Source organism: Pocillopora damicornis, chromosome 12 (assembly GCF_964200805.1).
Source record: "Pocillopora damicornis chromosome 12, jaPocDami1.2, whole genome shotgun sequence".
NCBI lineage: Eukaryota > Metazoa > Cnidaria > Anthozoa > Scleractinia > Pocilloporidae > Pocillopora > Pocillopora damicornis.
The window spans coordinates 14,699,530-14,716,021 of record NC_142681.1 but is presented as its reverse complement, the minus strand read 5'-3'; the positions used below and the strand labels follow the sequence as shown (position 1 = coordinate 14,716,021).

Sequence of the window (16,492 nt, the reverse complement as noted above, 5' to 3'; positions counted from 1 at the left end):
TTTTCTGTAGCATCGTTCCTTTTCGTTTCGTCGAACCATTGTCGCCGCAAGTGAACCTTAATGAAAGGCAGATTGAAGAGCAAAGCTCTCCGTACCCTCATCAGTGGTAAGCCATAGTTTTACTAATTGGCCGTCTAAAAGAGATTCTAGAGTAACGTTTTGAGTTTTAGCCCTTTGTCAGAGCGAATCGGCTGCAAAACGAGTTACATGGAATCAAACAAACTAAAGCGAGGATCGCGCTACAAATGGCGATAAAGTTGGTCACGGATTAAGAGTAGGTTTCTCCCATTGAATGTGGATAACTTCTTTGATTTTAGGATGTTAAAACACTCATCAGAACAAAGAGTGCGACATTGTAGAGAATTGTGTAGATGTCCAAAAATGTAATGTTACCTTCCCGCAAGGAGCTGCGCGAGCGTGGGCTCTGGGAACAAGATCTATAACTGAATAAACTATAATCCTGTTGCTCGTGTGCATTACGTCAGGTAGTAAGTCCCGCATAGAGATCATACCCAGGGCATGTCCATCGGTTTTTTACTGATGATAAAATGGAGAACAGAAGCGTTGATGACATCACCATGAACAGTATTTTCTTTTTTTTTTCAATGTATTAGATAAATAAATTGCTTGTTGCCGTGGGTTTGTCAAATCATAGATCACAGAAGGCGTCAGAATGCGGGAGAACTTAAAAATGCTTCGCAGTATCTTGAAAGTAAAACCGAGCAACGAGCTTATGGCTGTTTTCTTTTCGATGAGTGAGAGAGCAATAGAGCCCTGCCGGGCTAAGTCTGACTTCAAATTCGAGCTCCCAGTTTACCTTAGGCCGCATCTCAATCATTTTTCATTATCGAATCAAATTTGTCAAATCCATTAGCCTTTCCATCTTTCAACACCAAAATCTTTTGGCAGTCTCTTAAGGTGAGCTCGTCCAAGACGACGATTTTACTTCTCTGTAGCAGCACACGAGCCAAGCAAATAAACTGCCGCTCTCCAACACTGACAGTAGCCCCATGTTCCAGCAGTTCGTGATCCAGCTTGGCCTTAAGTGCCTCGACAAAATCTTTCAGTTGCACATCCTCTAAAGCCTGCCATAATTCAGCGTCTTGAAACTAGTCTAATATGTCGCTATTTTTTCTCAATGATCCACTGAAAAGAACAGGACTATGGCCAAGGAAAGATGCTACAGAAAACTCCGTTAAAGATTGTTTGTTCAATTGCCCCACTCGAGTGCTGGATTTGATCATCAATTTTTTTTTAAAAGACAAGATTTATCGAGCTATCGAGTTAAACACTCCAAGAGAAATTCCATATTTACGCACATTCATGTATTATTCTCTATTTATCACATAAACTGCGGTGTTTTACAGGGATTTCCGGCCCTAAGAAAAGTCGTAACAACACACGTAAGAAAATATTGTATTTTTTCCACGTGTATTGACATAGCCAATCAGCTGCTGACACGTCACTCGCCTTTGGCGCCACTCGGTCAGGTTGATGAATGAACGGCAAATTTTTCACGATTCACAATATAATTTGTTTGTCGAGCGTTCTCGAATTATGGCGGCTAAAACACTTAAAATTCCGTATCGCTGAGTGACATCGAGGTTCAAACTTTTTTATAGGGGGAAGAAAACAAATATACTTAAAGAAAAACTGAAAGTTACGTATTCAGTGGCTTTGGTGTTGGCATTTCTTTCGGCTGAGAATGAAAATCGACGACTGGAAGATTTGTCACTGGCCGATTTTGGCCGTTTACCTTGAAAGACTTCTTCTGTCGGTAAGGACAAAGTCAATAAATTAGAATTTGGTAAATTAAAAATTGCGACCATTGTTATTTTTGTAATCATGATTCAACGCATTTTTCCATCTTAAGAGTTAGCGCCAACGCACTTTACGATTGTTCTTTTGGGATTGTCGATTCATTTATTTTCATTCATTAATGAAGTCGGCCTTCTTGTCAGTAAAGGGCTATTGTGTGTGTATGATAAACAAAATAATACATGGTTGCTTGTAGATATGGAATTTCTCCTCTCGTGTTCAATTCGACATCTCACTCGTTCGCTGTGCTCATTCGTGAGCTATCGATTTGAACACTCAAAGAGAAATTGCATATCTACGCGCGCCCATGTATTATTCTCTATTTATCACATAAACTTCGGTGTTTTACAGGGATTTCTGGCCCTGAAAAAAGCCGTAGCAACACACGTGAAAAAGCATCGTATTTTTTCACGTGTGTTGATATTTAATCAGCTGCACACACGTCACTCGGTCAGGTTGATGAATGAACGGCAAAGTTTTCTCGACTAGTTGTTTGTCGGAGCTTTCTAGAATTATGGCGGCGAAAAAACAAAAAATTCCGCATCGCTGACAGACAGCGAGGTTCAAACTTTCCTAGAAGATAAAGAAAACCAATATAATAAAAGAAAAACCGAAACTTACGTATTCAGTGACTTTGGTGTTGGCATTTCTTTCGGCTGAGAATGAAAATCGACAACTGGAAGATTTGCCACTGGCCGATATTGGCCGTTTACCTGAAAGACTTCTTTTGTCGGTAAGGACAAAGTCAATAAATGAGAATTTGGTAAATTAAAAATTACGACCATTGTTGTCTTTGTAATCATGATTCAACGCATTTTTCCATCTTAAGAGTTAGTGCCAACGCACTTCACGATTATATTTGGGGATTGTCGATTCTTTTATTTTCATTCATCAATGAAGTCGGCTTTTCTTGTCAGTAAAGAGCTATTGTGTTTAAGTGTTCAACTATTGTGTTTGAGTGTTTAACTCGACATCTCACTCGGTTGAACACTCGAAGAGAAATTCCATATCTACGCGCGCCCATGTATTATTCTCTATTTAATTGACTAACTTAGACATACCATGAGGTATCTACCTCCAACACATCAGGAAAGCCCAGATTAAAAAATTATTCAAACGAGTATAAACAATTCACTATAGAATATAAGGATGCATTCCTCTGGGCTGATCCAGACCAGGATTTTTGATTCGAGATCACTGGGTCATGCTACACTCGAACAGTAAAAAAAAAAACAGAAATTGGTCTATTATTAGTAAACAGAAGGAAGTCACAAGATTTAAAGAGAGGAATAACTCGTGCTGTTCTCATTTGATCGTAACGCTTTAGGGATGATCATGAAGGTACATGGTTGATTACATCTTTTGTTTCTTCGACAATATTCGTGACAATTTTCATTAAAGTCCAATATTTGTGCAGTTCTCTGATAAATACATCAATAGTAAAAACGATCGATTGCCTTTTGGATTCCAGTTGTGTTTAAGAAAAATGAAGGGGTTAGACACTGGACTATCTCTCCCTAAAGTTCCCTTTTTCGTCTATGAAACATCAAGCAAAACCACAAAATAATTTACAATGATCATCTCAGCATTAATTTGCATCATTTTGTTGACGACAGCGCCGATGCGTGACATGGTGCTGTTTGCTCTTGCATGGATTTGAGACCCGTTTAACTTTCTTCACTAAATGAATCTCTCTACCGTCGAGCCTGTATTAAGCGGTTACCCTGTATTAAGCGGTCGGTTTCCATAGTCCTGAAAATTTTCCCCCTTAATGACTGTAATTTTAACTTTCATTAACCGGCCACCTCCATAGAAGTGTTCGTGGTCACAATGTGGTCCCAAAGGACTTTTTCTAGAGTTCCCCACCTGTATCAAACGGTCACTTGAAGTGCAAATTGCAACCACTGAAATAAAACTGAGAAAATCTCTCAAGTAAACTTGAATCCACGATTATCTCCCTGAATCAATGTAAACAAAGTGGTCTATTGTGGCAAAATATTTTATCGTTTTTGTCGTTTTCCATAATGCTCCTTTTCTGTGGAACCTGTATTCAGTGGTCAACCTGTTGTAAGCGGTAACTCCATTATTTTCCGTGGTTAACCACTAAATACGACTCAGTTCGACTCAGTATCTTAAATTGCGAATTCACTACGTTAAGGTTTTATGTAAGTGGACAAGCTGTGTTTTGTTTCGTAAACAGATAACATGACACGATCCGTGAAGCGTGAACTGTAAACAACACGCAATGTTAAAAAAGGGAGATCAGTAAATGAATCAACCCTTTTCCACAATTGCTGGTTTGGTTACATACAGCTGAACTCATTAATCAAATGATAAATTGCTCGTAATCGTGTGCGTAGCTCACTTGTAAAGATTTTATATTCAATATCAAACCGACATTAAGGACATAAATTCATTCGTAACTTCATTGAACTGCAAACAATTAAAACAGTGCTGTCATTTACATCATAGCAAGCAAAGAGGGATCTTTTAAAGGCATCCAAGGTTAAATGCGGAGCCCACAAAGTTGACTCGCTCTTGGTAAGTTTATCATAGTCATCAACATTTTGTTGAAGACCCCTCGCCATAATGAAAATTATCGTCGCAGGCATTAATCAAAGAGATGAATTGGCGCTGAAAGTTATGGGTCTTCAAGGTGCTTGGTTTCTGTGTTTGTGCATTGAATACACTTCACTCTCAAAATGCATCCCAGCAAAAGGGGGTACAATGACGTCTATGGTATAACGGAGAAACCTTAGGAAAAACGTACGGTGAGTTATAATCGCTTTCATGGAAAGACGTGATACGTCTGGAGGCTTACGTTACTTTTGAGGAGCGTTTTTGTTTTAAATTATTCTTATGCGAGGTTAAGAGTCCCGAATCAGTGCAAGTCAAGCTAAGTGCGATTGAAATTAAGGTCCAGTTTACTCCACTCTTAGAAAACTTTGAGCAGGACGTCAGACTTTTAATGAACGATTTGTCAAACTTATTCATTGGCAGAAATATTGGACAAGATGGCGGCCGCGCTTGCGCATTTCGTCCATAAAGGCGTCCAAATAATATAAGAAACTGTAGGGAAATTTGTAGAATTTCTAAAATATAACAATCAGGAGCTCATGGTTCCGTCCGCTCTCGATCGAGACATATTCAGTACCGATTCTGCTATTCATCAAACCTCTCAGTGACTCGATAAATAAAAACCACTTCCCGAGACAGTTCTTTTGTCATTGTCCATTGACCTAAGTCGCCATACAGTTCAACAAAATCCGTCGTTCTCCATCCCAAACACTCGCCTATTACAGGATCGCATCGATGAAGTCAACTGCCCTCGATCGAATTGACTGCTACTGAGTTCGAAGCGTCCAAATATCCTGAAAAATTGCCATTTCCTCCCATCAAAAAACTTCCCAACGCGCCAGAATATCCCTTATTTTCCATGTTGAGTAAGTGACGAGACGCCATGTTGAAAACTATGACTGAAATGGTTTAACACGAGCAAAGCTGATCTTCGAATCGTCGGCCATATTTGTTTATGTTCTTGCTGGTAAATTAATTAGTTCTCAGGTCCTTTTAGGGAATAAAAATATGCCAGGCGTTGAATGCAAATTCAGTCATCTTGGCGCGAAAATTTTATAAAAGCAAATAAAAATTCTGACATCATGTCATCGCTCTGCCTCGAAAAATCCCAAAGATTTACTTGCAGGTCTTCTTTTCTTTTTCTTTTCATCAAATAGAAGATCTGCGGTGCTCAAATTGTGTAAGCCATGGTACGAAACACGCTTCTTTGCAGATCGAGCCGTGATCGCTGCCATATTGAATTCTCTTGATATACTATTGTTCCGGAGTGTAATACGTTATACCGCTGATAATTGTTAGCGGGCTCGAAATGTCCTTGATTTCTGACGATGTTAGAACGAGAGAGTCTATGGCGCGGAACCATTCAGACAACAACAACAAGTCGAAAATTTCAATATGAACCATTAATTAAAGTCATGTTGCGGTCCATTCTTCATTGGACAAAATTTCCAGGCAACATTACCAATTTATTTCTAAACAAAAAAAAACGGAACGAATGTTTTCCGCTCACACTACAACGGCCGTCAACGGCGGCAGACAGATTTGAATGGACATTAATCATGTGCGTACCAAGAGCTTAATCTTAAAAACCGCCAAAAAATTGAAAGAGCATTGATGTTGTCGTTTTTACTAGCTCGGAGAATTTGTTCACTAAAAAGCCCTGTTCATTTTTGGAATCGCTTGACATTTATAAAAAATGACTCTAATACTCTTCAGACGTTTTAGTGACACTTTAATTTGGAGAAAATCTCCGACTGCCGGGCATTTAGCCTTGTCGAGACCGTGCCAGGCAGTCTGATCAGAAGCGTCTACAACCGAGTAATAATATTGTAGTGTGCACAAGCTCGAAGAAATTGTCCACTAAAAGACCAAGTTAATTTTTGGAATCCCGTAACATTTCTAAGCAAACATCTGATATTTCTAAGAAGCTTGAAAGAACCTTAATTTCGTTGGAAATTCTGTGAAAAATTCTGCGACTGCCGAGCATTTCGTCTTCTTAGGACCGTGCCCGGCTGCCAGGCATTTAGTCATAGCGTTTTCGAAAAGCTCCGTTTTAAATTTGTTTTCTTTCCCCAGAGTTTTAAAACTGATTTTGAAAATGCGCTTTCAAAACTTTCAAAACAAGTTCCCGTTTATTCAGCGTGGTGAAGACAGGGCTCTTGGGAAATTTTGTGATCCTCTCGTTTCAAAATACGACATCTGTCTTATTGTACAGGAACATCGATCGTCTGGCGCTTTGTTGGCTCGAGAATTTCGACTGTTACATTTCGTGACATACTGGTAAATTTATTCATGACCTATCACGCAATCGACTTCGTCAGGTATCCAATTTTTACCAGTATTGTGCTGTTATTTTAAGTCTGAAAAAAAATTACATTTTCTTGCTTATAAAATTTTATTTTTCGCCTTGTTAAATGGAAGTCAAAAAAAATTGCTAAGAACTGGTTTTTTACTGGATTATAAGCAGCAATAAACAACAAACGAGTGCCTTTTTAACTCGTGAATTGCGCGCATGCGCAAGAGCGAGTTATAGATACGATGTGGGGGAATGGTATTCGCTCGCTCGTTCGCTCGCTCGATTGGTCGATTCCTGTAAACTTTTTTTAGATTTTAGGCTTTTGAGTGCATTTGATAGTTTTTGGCGAGCAATAAACAGACGAAATGGCGACCTTTGTTGCTAATAGTGGTGGGGTGAAAAAGAAGCCAATGAATCTTAAAAGAGTTTTTTTTTTCGTTTTAGTTTCAACAAGCGGCGCCAGCGACTGGCAGGCATGCAAGGATTCACACTGAAATAACAGAACAACCTTCGTTTTTCATAAAATTGTAATTTACAATCCTTGAACTTGAAAACAATCCGAAGATTCATTGAAAATATCACCTACTGCGAAGCGCTCGGAGTTTACAGATGTTCAAAAGCTTTTTCTGTTGTAGCGTGAGCTTGAGGACAAAATTGATCATTACGTTTCGTCGCGTGTGTTTTTCCTGTGTGAAGCAACAAAAGATGCCGGCGACTGACGAAATAACAAGTTAACACGAAAATCAAATAACACCTAAACAAACAATTTTAGCTACCGATTTTCAGTGAATTTTTAAAGAACAATTTTCTTTTAAGTTTCAAGACAATTTGAAGATTCAACATACGTACAACGTATTAAAATGCGAAAGTTACACACCACAAAATTGATAAATAGGCCTGAAATGAAATTCTATCTTGTTATTGATTATACGTTGCCTAGCACGTGACTTAAAGATCCAAAATGACGGTGGCAGGCTTGGCTTAGTTATATCACTCAAAACTCGTTCCCGTTTGTCTCATTTGATAAAGAGGGAATCGTTAATGTTTTCATTAAGACAGTATTGCCTTGATTTTCTAATATTTACAACGAAAGACAGTAGATTTCACTTTTCACCCACATTTACTTCCAACCTTTTCTTTTGAACCAGAAACAAAAATGATAGACGTTTAAAACACATGACATCATCCACCTTGTCAAATGTAATAGCATGATCATTTCAATTGTAATGCCTTCTTATCCCAACGTTACTTTGTTTCTTTGCTACATTAGCGAACACTGAACTACTGCTCGTACTCTAGATATGACAATCAACCACAAAATTCCCTAAACCAGATAACATTAAACATAATCTAAAAAATCATGTGTCAATTCACTAGTTTGCTCACAGAGCACTTTGATTTATTTCTGCTCCCGCTTTTACGCCCTCAGATAGTCCCTGCTTCCCGCCCTCTCCCGTTCTCAGTTCTCCCGCACCATTGTTCCCCTCCACTCCAACTTTTACTGATTTTTCCGTCACCGTGTAAGATACTCTGTATTACCCAACATCGTTTGCTTGGACTTTATTTGTGACATTGTGATCTTCTCATTTTCAAGGACAAATGATAGAAATTATTATTACATGTTGATCATTTTGTGGAATACTCTCGAACTGGTTTTGGCTCTCCGTATAAAGGAATAGCAATTATTCAAATTTCTCTTAGAAAAGACAGAGAGTGTTTTCAAATTGTTTTGAAACAAACTGGCTTCGTGACGGATAAAACCCATTCGGTGGTTTCTCAGGTCTCGATATCTCGTGTGTGATTAGTTACAATTATTGATTTATTTTTGTGACTAATAAGTTTGTCATAGATGCGACAAGTTCTTGCTTAGAGGAGACAAAAAGGAAAGCGGGATGGCGAAAAATTGTGGAAACTCCATTCGGAACGAAAAGTTGGTTCCATGCAGCTTCCTGAAATAATTGCAAGATATTGTTTACCCGTTGTTTAGTTTCTATCTAGAGGGAGGCTGGAACTCACAAGGCTCATCCAAGCATGGGGATCAATATTGGCGCGCAAATTTCCCGCGAAAAATTTTAAACGAAAACAAGGTTGGCAACCGCTGTCAAGAAAATTAAACGTTCATAAAAAGTAGAGAAACGAAAACTCGACACTCTTCGAGTACAAAGCTTATTCAATGACGGTTATTTAACATTTTGTTTTAAGCTATATCATTCCAGGCTATATAAAAGTCATGAGGTTCTACAAAACACCGTGACTTAATAGATTTTATGTAAGTTTATAACTCTTAGAGGGCAAGTTGGTTCTGAAATCCTGGAACAACACGCGAAGAGATATGTCCATTGCGTTGAACATGCTAATAGTGACAAAGTATTTTGTAGGTCTCAAGTGATGGCACCAAAAGGCGGTTACAGGAGAATCTCTGGTGAAGACGATAATAAAGTCAGTTTTGCATCTTCTCTTTTTTTCCGCTGGATGAACGGAGTCTTTAAGAAGGGCAGTCAAAGACCTTTGGATCAAAATGACTTTTTACCCTTGTCAGAGGAGAACTCTGGCCGTTTTGTCACCGACAGGCTTCGGAAAAGCTGGGAAAGCGAGAAATGTCATTGCAAGATGAATGGGAAAAGGCCCAAACTTTGGAAAAGCGTGTTTGATATGCGGTCTGCCAAAGATATTATCATCATTTTGACGGGGATTACATTGTATACAACTTCTCGCCTTCTCTTCCCACTGTTTCTCGGGTATCTTGTTTCTAAGCTTATGTCAACTGAGGCAGAGAATACTTATCAGCTCTACGCCAGCGTGTTCGCTATGTGTCTCAATGGTTTGATCGGTGGTCTTGGTATGCACCAGCAAGACTACAGATGTGAGACATTAGGGATTAAAATAGGAAGCGCCCTGAGGGGGCTGGTGTACCACAAGGTAAGCACGATCAAAAAGAGTACTCTCTGCATTTTTCAAAGGCTCAATCGATTTTTCTAATACCCTAAACACCCCAAATTAAGCCGAACAAACTTGAACGCGTTTATCTATACGATACAGAATGATTTTTTCCAGAAATCTTTGCAATCCTGCTCATCAACAAAAAAATTAAAGAAACAAACAGTTATTTAGCCCGCAATTAACGTGAAGTAGGCTACAGAAACCATAACGTATACGGCCGTGCTTTTGAGCAAGATTCAAAATGGCGTCTGAGTTGTCACTCTTTTAACAAACTTAAAGAGAATTTGATAGAGACTTATTTACTCTTGTCTCGAAACGCAGCCACGAGTAACTTTATGCCGGAGATTAAAATCAGATGGTTTGTGGAACATCCTTCTTCTTTAATGACTAATCTGTACTCTCTTTCAGACGCTTCTACTCAGCAAGCAGACGTTACTGAAACTCACTGCAGGACGGTTATTCGATCTGATATCCAATGATGTTAAAAGAATGGAAGAAGAGACAGTCAAATTGTTTTTCTCAGCCGTTTTCGCAGTTCCTGCTTATGCAGGGGCAATATTCCTTATCTACAATTTGATCGGTTGGCAGGCTGTTACGGGTGTGTTTCTCCTGTGTATTTTCATGCCATACTTTGCCGTCTTGTCGTATGCTAACGCTAAGCTGCGTCTACGCACAGCTACAGTGTCGGATCAGCGAATCTCCCTAATGAATCAAGTAGTTTCCGGGATCCGCGCGGTCAAAACGCACGCGTGGGAGGACGAATATGGACGAAAGATAAAACATGTAAGAAGGTAAGGTAAATTATCATTTTTAATAAGAAGTGGGCTCGTTTATTGAAATCTGGGAAATAGACAACCACAAATCTGTTTTTTCTCCACCGAGAGCTCTGTAAGCTAGGCAGTTTAAACATGACCCCCCGCCCCCCCCCCCCCAAAAAAAGAACCCTTAGACCACTATATGAGCCAATCAGAATGCCTCTCTTCACAAAGAATAAGTGTCTCATGTAACCCATTTGATAACCAGAGGATTGGCTGCTCAGTTAAAAAATATTAGGACATACTGAGTAGAGAGTGTGGAAGAGCGCTAACTGATGGCTCAAACTCCGAATATCCCTTGCAATTCATCTTCGAGCGACTCGCGCGTGATTTTCGCCCGAAAGAGAATAATTGCTCATTATTATAGGTAGAACGTCTCATTTAGCCTAATTTGTCTTCAGTTCGTATTATTTTTCATACGCTGTCGTGGGGTCGCAAAAGACGCACTTAAACAAAGACGTGAACGCTGAGGAAGGGTGCGCTTGTCGTCGGCTCACCTCGTTAATATTTCAAATTAGAGAGGACAATGACGACGAGTTGGTTCGATAGAATGCCCACATAACTTATGATCAACTCTTATCCTCAGAAATGAAATCAGCGTTATTTCGAAGAGGACAGCCATTCAGTCAAGTATCGATGCCTTGTCATTCAGTGCAACGCCACTGGCCACTCTGGTGTCAGTAATTACTATGGTGCTTACAGGCTACACCCTCTCTCCCGCCAATGTTTTTATGCTCCTATCGTTTATGGGCGTTTTAATAATGAGTGGCATGTTGAATGTGACATCTGGTTTAATGGTAACGTATGACGCCTACGTTTCGCTCGGAAGAATCGAAGAATTCCTTCTTTTGGAAAATCTGTTGGAAGCCTCGAAGAGTGATGAAAGCAACGAGTCCCAACAAAAAGCGAAAGGTACCCCAAGTGACCGAAATTGCAGTTACTTTAAAAAAAAAGAGGAAAATACTGAGAAAGTTTCCTCCTCTCGTGAATCAACAGAATTAGGGCCTATTATATTATGTGTGTCAAATTTAAGCTACGCAAAAACGCATCAAAAAGATGAATTTATTCTTGAGGATATCAACTTCTTTGCACCTTCAAAGAGTTTAACAGTCATCACCGGCCCGGTTGGCAGTGGTAAGTCTACTCTGCTCTCAGCGATCGCTGGTGAAATTTCGAACGCCAGTGGAACGATTGATTATCAAGGTTCTATCATTCACTTGCCTCAGACTGCTTGGGTATTCTCGGGATCGATAAAAGAAAACATTCTTTTTGGCCAGCCCTTCAAGGAGTCCAAGTACGAAAGAATAATCGACGTCTGCGCTCTAAAAGAAGACTTTCGGCGGTTACCTGGTGGTGACCAAACAGTTGTTGGAGAACGCGGCGAGGTTCTGAGTGGAGGACAACAGGCGAGAGTAAGTTTAGCTCGTGCAGTCTATGCTGACGGAGATATTTATCTATTGGATGATCCACTGAGTGCTGTCGATTTTAAAGTTGGCCAACACATTTTTAACAAGTGCATCAAAGATCTACTAGGCGATAAAATCGTTCTTTTAGCCTCTCATCAGCAACAGCACATGGAAAATGCTAATCAAGTGATTGTGTTGTACAAAGGGCGTGTCTTCGAGAAGGGACGCTTTACTGAACTGCACGAAAAAGGTGTAATCAGTTCAACTATTGACCCGCTCTATAAAGCAGCTCTAAAGGACAAAACGGACTCACCTGAGCCGTTCGGCTGGGAAAATAACGAGGAACACGATGATGCTGAAAAATGCCAGAAAACACGTGCTCTGCCCAATAAAGCAAGGAGTTTGGAGATAGCAAAGGAGGATCGTACAATCGGAGTTGTGACATCCAGGCTTTATTGGGACTATTTCAGAAGTGGAGCACATCCCTTGATTATAACTGGAATGGTTGGTTTAAGTCTCATCACTCAAGGTAAACTCATTGTTGGACTGAGTTACAAACCATGGGTCAGGCCCTAAAAGGGAGGTCAGTAACCGTTTTCCTATAATTCTTTTATTCTACTTCTTTTATTCTATTTCGTGCAAATCATTTCACAATGCTTTTAATAAACAATACTGCACAAATTTCTGACCATGTACCCGATATCTAACTTGCTCTTACAATGTTTAACTGAATGATTATATAGAAATACATTTCAACCACCACATCTTGATCTTATCTCTTTCAGCCATAATAGCTGCTCCGGACTTGTGGCTCTCGTTTCTTGCAAGACTTAACCCAGAGGATCAGAAGAACAAGACTTATCTATCTGTCTTCGCCTGTCTGGTTGGCGCGTGTTTTATATTTACTATCGTTCGGGCTTATGGATTCTTCCATGTTTGTCTAAAGTGCGCCGAACGTCTTCACGATAAAATGGTTGTGGCCATTCTACAAGCACCTGTCCTATTCTTTGATTCTAATCCAGTGGGAAGAATCCTAAATCGCTTCTCCAATGATATTGGCTGCGTAGATGAGCTGTTGCCCAAAACATTCCTAGCGGCAATGCAGAGGCTCTTGTTGGTATCTGCCCAAATTCTAGTAACAGCTGCCACAAACGTTTGGCTGATTTTTCTTGTTGTTCCAATTTCCGTGCTGGTAGTTTTGCTATCCAATTATTACTTGAAGACTGTCAGAGAACTAAAGAGGTTAGAGTCGATATCCCGAAGCCCAGTGTTCGCTCATTTTTCGGAGACCCTGATAGGACTGGACACGATTCGTACGAGAGGAAGACAGAGAGATTTTGTGGATGCACTTTACAGGTATGTTAGAGACATTGACTCAATGCGTGGTGCCAGAGCCAATAAATGCACAGGGCACTAACGAGTCATAACTGCCCATTTTCTGTGAGCTATTAATTTTTCATTTACCGCCAATACACGAAATTGCATCACGCGTCTTTTGTAATCCTACCTGATATGTGTCGAGACACTATTCAGCAAGTGGACCTTTCCGTATTCGAGGCACGGTCGCAAAACGAAGCTATCCGAAATAGGCACGAAGTGCCTTACCCGTGGTAAGACTACAGTAATTGCTCTCTGCGGTTTTCGCCCTTCTGATAGGATTTTAACAGACCCATAATATGAACGGTCAATCAATATTTAGAAAAGTACCACATCGTAAACAAATTCGGCTCTAAAGGCTCTCCCTTCCTTTGGCGAGTAGAGCATTCCTAAGAATGTCTTATTGAGATGATGGGTGTAAGGCAGAATTTGTTGAAGGACTCCATTACGTCGTCAGCTAAAAGAGACACTGGTCTCACTTCAATGTGCAGACCCGATGTAATCTGCTTTAAGTTTTCTTTAGAGTGATTATGTTAAAAAGAAAATAAAAAAATTGAGTAACAACAAGCCAATCACATCAAAAGAAAAGATCACAAGTAGTGAAAGAGGACTGAACGTAAAAACAAGCAAACGGCATTGAGCGCGGGAAAACGCGTTCGACCGATGGGCAGTTAGTTTTGCGCGAGTTTGCTGGACCAATCACGAAGCAAAGTAATACGAAGCTTATAGAATCCGATTTATTTCGACAGTCAACTAAAAAATCACTCCACTATTAAAACTTATTGTGATAAACACTCGTCCCTTCAGATATCAAGATGTTCACAATCAGGCGTACATTATGGTGATGGCCAGCGGTCGGTGGCTTGGTGCACGTTTGGACGTTCTCGCTTCTTTGTTAGTCGGTGCAGTTGCTCTGGCTGCAATCCTGGTATCTCAAGATGCCGGTAAGCTCAAGATTCTTAGCAACGTTTTAGTCTTTCTATGTAAAGTAAGAATCTATATAGTCGTGAATGAACACAGCATGAACTACTGATTAATAAAATAGGTGTGAAAATACGTGCACTCTTATTATCAACGGGTGGTTTATAAACACGACAGAAACGTTAGAGTCCCTCGGGCGGCTTAAGTGCTGAGAAAACTTTCAAGTGGGTTCTATGATCCAAAACGGGAAACTTGGGTTGATAATTCCTCTGCACCTACTTAGCTTGGAGTCAAAACAACGACACCAAGAAAGACGTAAAAAAGACACTTTATTTATTCCCTTCCATAAAGAGACTGCCTGGACCAGGCTAAGTAACTTAGCCTTGTTAAGTTTTCGTTATATCTTTTGAGCTATCAGTAGAAAACTAGTCCGGAATTTATAAATTGAAGGTTCAATTTTTTTTCAGCTTACGCTGGTCTCGCGCTTGTTTACGTCATCCAAACTCTGGGCTCGACTCAATACACTGTTAGAAAAACCTCTGAAGTAGAAAACTACATGACGTCAGTAGAGCGAGTTATGACCTACACCAAACTTGACTGTGAGCCTGGATACAAGGAAGAACGAACACCGCCAAAAGCCTGGCCTCGGAGAGGAAGTATTGTGTTGCGAGATGTATCATTGACGCACTATCCTGGGGGACCTCAAGTGCTGAAGAACATCAATCTAAGCATCAAAGGAGGAGCAAAGATCGGAGTTGCCGGCCGTACGGGAGCTGGGAAGTCATCTTTTGTAGCAGCTCTTATGCGCATGCCTGATGCTGATGGAGAGATAATCGTTGACAATGTTCCTATTAAAGAGATAGGCCTCAACAAGCCCGGCGAGGTATCTCGGTTCTTGGCCAAAGTCCTGTTCTTTTTAGTGGATCACTGAGAAAAAATCTCGACATTTTGGACAAGTTTCAAGACGCTGAATTATGGCAGGCTTTAGAGGATGTGCAACTGAAAGATTTTGTTGAGACACTTGAGGCTAAGCTGGATCACGAACTGCTGGAACATGGCGCTAATGTGAGTGTTGGAGAGCGGCAGTTAATTTGCTTGGCTCGTGTGCTGCTACAACGAAGTAAAATTGTCGTCTTGGACGAGCCAACTGCGCATGTTGACCCAGACACAGAGCAGACGATTTGGAATGTAGTGCGGGACAAACTGAAGGAGTCCACTGTCATCACTATAGCTCACCGTTTAAACACGATAAAAGACTGCGAGAAGATTTTGGTCTTGAAAGATGGAAAAGTTAAAGGATTTGACAATTTTGATTCAATAATGAACATTAAGTGAGATGCGGTCTAAGGTTTAAATACCTCGAATGTCACGTAGGTCTGATCCTGCAGAGCTCAAGATATTATACAGTTTATAATCTTCTCCAGAGCTGGCGTTTGATGTTATTGCTCGCGGTTTTGGCTCCTTTATACTCCTATGCATCTTTAAAATCTCTCCCGCTGTCATGTTTCAGGGTGTTACGCAATGTTCATTTTGCCGTGGGTCTGTTCAGTATTAGATCACAGATGGAGTCATAATGTGGTAAGAACAGAAAAACCTGCACACTAGGCGCAGGCGAGTGTGTCACTGATGTTCCTACTGCTCTATGACGTCCTCTGTGATCTTTTAATGAACAGACCCACCATAACATAGACTACATATGTGTTATGTAATAAACAAGCAAACTTTTTCTCATATTGACGTCAATTACCCGTCTGTCGCCTAACTGATCATAAGTAAAAAAACCAATGAAGATGCCTTGGGAAAGACTTATGAGCACCACATACCACTCAACGCAAACAAGATATCAGTTCATTCAGAAATAGGAAACTGCTCAGCAGCCTGGCCATGATTTTTTAAGTGGGCGGGGGTGGGGAGGGAAGCTATGTCCAGATTTAGGGTCCGATATCAGAGAGTAACTGAGACTGTCATGTCAACATTAACGTTGGTTAAAAAATTTAGATCTTCTCGGGTGAGCAGAAGGAATGAGAGGAAATACAGGCCTACAAGATAGTGACACAGATGACTTAAGTGCCACGTAGGAGACCTCCCCCCTTAACCCACCATACCCCCACCCCCCCTAAGAACAGCGAGCTTAGTTTCACACATTTAGTTATCCTGATAACCGAGCGCGCTAACATATTTTTTGCGATGGTAATCCCAGCGTTCTTCCATAGTGTGCAGATCACATACTTTCCCTTTGGTAACTTATTTAAAACATCTCTAGATACTTAAAGTCGTGCAAGATTTTCCTTCTCACTTCCCACCTTTTAAAAAATGATCTTGCGCCTGCGCCATATTTTCCT

General features: G+C 40.4%; 1 long non-coding RNA gene and 1 pseudogene across 2 annotated transcripts; one reads left to right on the top strand and one right to left on the bottom strand.

The window, feature by feature from the left end:
- Nucleotides 1–3,799: 3,799 nt before the first annotated feature.
- LOC149036659 (uncharacterized) lies at nucleotides 3,800–5,657 on the bottom strand. Its single transcript, XR_016181544.1, has 2 exons — nucleotides 5,023–5,657; nucleotides 3,800–4,572 (listed from the first exon to the last, which is right to left on the bottom strand). It is a non-coding gene; the product is annotated as an uncharacterized LOC149036659 (long non-coding RNA).
- On the top strand, nucleotides 4,453–15,883 carry LOC113674069 (ATP-binding cassette sub-family C member 4-like; annotated as a pseudogene). The gene is made up of 7 exons (XR_016181543.1): nucleotides 4,453–4,589; nucleotides 9,070–9,610; nucleotides 10,040–10,422; nucleotides 11,033–12,381; nucleotides 12,638–13,208; nucleotides 14,037–14,173; nucleotides 14,618–15,883. The product of XR_016181543.1 is annotated as an ATP-binding cassette sub-family C member 4-like (transcript).
- The last annotated feature ends 609 nt before the right edge of the window (nucleotides 15,884–16,492 follow it).